This window comes from Aythya ferina (genome assembly GCF_964211825.1).
Source record: "Aythya ferina genome assembly, chromosome: 14".
In the NCBI taxonomy this organism is placed as follows: domain Eukaryota; kingdom Metazoa; phylum Chordata; class Aves; order Anseriformes; family Anatidae; genus Aythya; species Aythya ferina.
The window spans coordinates 1,900,097-1,904,304 of NC_140312.1; positions in this window are offsets into that span (position 1 = coordinate 1,900,097).

The following is a 4,208-nucleotide window of genomic DNA, read 5'->3' on the forward strand; positions in this document are numbered from 1 at the left end:
TTTTAATGTCTTTTACCCACATTTCTTAACTACATCTTTCCCTAAACCTAAAAGGAATAATGTGACCGACTGGCCTGTCCTATTTCTGGATTTGATTTATGCTGGAGTCTGCGAAAGGATGACTCACAGAGCCTGTTTTACATTGGCCGCACGGCCTCGTACGAAATCTGTGTTAAAATCCCGGGCATGCAGGGAGGAAGGTCTGCACAGCACAGGACGATCTGCCTCCTCTTCCACGCTCTCTCCCGGGCTTTATTTGGTGTCGAAATGTGCTTCTCCTCCACAAGCCTTGAAGTTAAACGTGTTGCAAGGGTAAATCTCTCACAGGTTGCTTTTTGGGGTGGTCCAGCTGTACTGCTTTGAGGCTTTTGTTCCTTTCATCTGTTAGGGGTGACATTTGCTGCTGTGCGGTGAACATAAAGGTCAGGCGGAAGATGCTCTGCAGCTGTGTGCCCAGGTGCATCCCCACCTCTCACAGCCCGGGGTGCAGGGATGGGCAGGAGGAGGGTGTCCTGCCCCAGCTGGGCTGATGCTGAGCACTGCTCTCAGCATCTCCCCTCGCGCCCAGACAGCTTGCAGGATTTTTCCCTCGGTTCCAACAGGCAGCGCTGGGTGATTCATCCTTCCTGCTAGCCAAGTTCACAAAAGAGCTTACTCATTTCAGGGGGAGGGGGCCAGACTTTGATAAAAAAGCATAAAACGTGGACATGATTTAGAAAATGTTTCACCCTGGACGATGCCTCCCGTGCATGTAAATGATGGGGGCTGCAGCTGCCCGGTGCTTTGGCAGAGCTGCTGGCCTCAGAGCAGAATATTGGGAGCACCACCCCAAACAGCTGCCCACAGACCTCACCAATGCTCAGTGAGGGCGAAAATTTGCATCCCTACATCTCCTAGTTCTTTTGGGGAACAACTTAGAAAATGCAATTAAAATATGATGGTGTTATTTCAAATAAGGAGGATAGAAAACGTGTCTTTCCCTTCCCTGTATCAGACACTAAATCTGTGCGGGTGCTCTTAGTTTTAAATAAGCCAGTCAGGCAATTGCTGGTTATTTCTATGTTTGTAGAAGTTTAAATGACCTTGTAAACGTGCAGCTGGGCACGGTTCAGAGCGCTGCCAGACCAGCCCCAGCCGTACCATAATTACGTTAAACAGGAACACGAGCCGCCGGATTCCTCCCCGGGCTCGTCTTCCCTCCTCTCCTGCAAACCCAGCTCGAGCTCCCCAGCGCTGGCACGGGGACAGCTGGAGCTCCTGCTCAGCACGACAGACCTTTTCCATCCAAGCGGCGAGTGTTTATCTCACATTAATTCTCATCTGGCTTATCTGCAGCAGGATTTAACGAATACGTCCCATCCTTCCATTTCTCTTGGTTGCACTTTGGTGTCCTCAAGGGGTGCGATCCTGAATAACACCGCGTGCTGCCTCCCCGGGTGCTCAGCAGTGTCAGAGCTCAGCACCTCGCAGGACTGAGCCCGCAGAGCACTGTGAGGGGCCTTTTCACCATGCTAGGAGGACCTGGCACAGGTTTGGCTGCTCAGGAAACGTTTGGAGCAGGATTTTGCTTGCAGCCAAGGTCTCTGAGTTCTGCCAGAAGACAAAACCTGGCAGAGTTGACACCTCAGTGTTTTTGTCCATGCACCTTTTCCTGTTGATGGACTATGTTTCTCTAGTTCTTAGGGGTTTTGATTCGGGATGGCTTCCTGACAAATGCTCTGGGTCAGAGCAGGCTCTGTGATTTTTGCTACCAGCTGGTACCAGCCAGGGCTGAGCCTGCAGGCACAGCCAGAGCAGGAGATGCAGTAGAGCACTGTGCCCACACCCTCCCTCACTTCAGAACCCCCTCCTTCTGCCCGTCATGGAGGTAGTATTCCCTTTGGTGCCCCAAATCATCAGCTTTTAAGATCCATCTATGCACACTAAGGTGAGACTAACAAGCAGATGGCACTTCTGCAGACATCACTTCCTAGCGTAGCATGGCCTGTTAGCTCTGGTAGTTGTAAAGACACTGGTCTTTTGGCTGAGCCTTTGAGCAGCACAGAGATGATCCTGGCATGCCTTTATTTTGGGCTTCCCATTCTTTCTTCTCTAGGATCTGGTGTGATTGTTTTTCATTCATTAAAAGAAAAAAAAAAAAAGGAAGTCAATAGGCACACAGCTAAATTTAGAATTTATTTGTGTACGAGGTCTTTTCACACGTGTACTTTTAAAACTCAGTTTCAGAAATCTGAGCTCCACTGAGGTCAGAGGAGTTTCGTTATCCCTGCCTCCTCCATTCTGACCCAGTGCATTGTTTTATGGGAAATACTATACTGTACTATGTAAGTACTCTTAGATAGTTTTAATATTTCCTCTGCTAAGGTCTCAGACAAAAGTCTTGTAATACGAGAGGCAAGGGGGGCATCCAGAAATATTTGTGTGTGCATCTGGCAGCCAAGCTCTCTGCAAAGTGATTTGATTCCACTCTCAGGGAAAGCAGTGGTTTGAAACTCTAGCAGGATGCTTGCTTCTCCTGGTTTTAGACCAGATCTCAATGCCACGACTATTTAGGTGCTAGGTGGGGTTGTGCTAAAGTGAGCTCAGCCTGGACTGGTAGAATCAGATGATGAAAAAACGCCTCCAAGCCATTCCCCGCTGCTCTCCTTGGACCTTGGCTCAGCGGGCAGTGCCTCCTTCTCCTCTCGGACCAGAAATCTCTCCCCCCTCTCCAGGGCAGCAGCAAAGGAGCTGTTTTTAACCTGACACATGCTCCTGCTCCCAGCCAAGGCCACTCAGCAAACTCAGCAGCTTTATGTAAAGGAAGAATTTCAAGGCAAATATAGCTAGAGCAAAACTGGTGCATTATAAGGATAACATGATACAGGACTTAGAAACATTGGATAGTCGAGGTGCTTTGTGCTAATACTGCATTGTATTGTCTTTATACACAGTCAAAAGGACTGTACAGTCGGTTATTTGCAAGAGAAAAGACAGATTAGTGTTCTCATGTTCCCTCTAAAAACTCTTTTAGTCCTTTCCACTAAAATAGGGGGGGGAAATCTATTTCTCCATAACATAAGAACAAAAAGTTTGTCAAAAAATAGGTTAAAAAAAAGGATCAGAACTGGATAAAAATTCTGGCTCTAAATCACATCATTATCTCTGAAGACTAATGCTGTTTGTACAGTCTCTAAAATGCGCTAATATGTTGAGTACAGTCACAGCCTTACAGATTGCTTCTGTCACTGACAGTAATGTAATCTTTTGTAAATATGCGATGGAAATTAACTATACCCAAATAAATGCTAATGCACAAAGTGCACATATGTGCAGCGTGTGGAGCCTTTTAGTAAGTTTTGGTGACAGGACAGCTGGACCCCTTTATTATGGTTTATGATATTAGCAGTTGCTAAAAGCTTCAGTGAAATTATACCCTTATGGTAGATATTTATTTCCTTATTTTTTCCACTTTCTCTATGCATTCTGATATGAGTCATCTCCCAAAGTCTTGCTTTCTCAGTCACATTTCGCTAGATTTCTGTTCAGTGTGTGTTTTGGTGATGAAATCCAGTGAAATCTGGAAAGCAAGAGGCTGCTCGGTCCTGTGCTCTGTATGGTCTGACTGAGTTCCTGACTGTACTTCACATTTAAAAGACGGTATTCTGGGCTAAGATTTAATGATGTTTGGTAATGAAAGTCACTTTTAATTGGTGTATCAGTCTGTGTAGGGGAAAAAATGTAAATTGGATGCCCTTGGCGAGCTGGGGAATGACCTTTGCTGGCTTTGCTTCGGCTCTGTCTGTGTCCCAGTGCCTGACTCCATCCTCACCCACAGCCGTGGGGAGATCCCAGGGCCAAGCCCAGGCCGCGTGGAACCAACTTGTACGTAGGGAACAGGGTGAGGACACAAAATATACCCTAATTCCCCTTTCAAAACACATTTTCAGCTGCCACAAGGCCTACGGGGCAGTGCCAGGCGACGGCGATGCCCCCACCACACGCTGCTTTCGCTGTGGTGGAGGAGCAGCAACCCCCAGCGCCGGCACCGGGAGGCGGGCGGGCAGCTTTTATGAGGAAAAACACCGTTATAGGTGGCAAGACCGGGGGGCAGAGGGGATCCTAGATCCGGGGCTGAGCCCTCAGCGCCCTGTGGAGAGCCATGGCCGGGCCCTGAGGCGGCGGCGGGGCCGCTACTCGCGGCATTACGGCGGGCGGGCGGGGCGGGG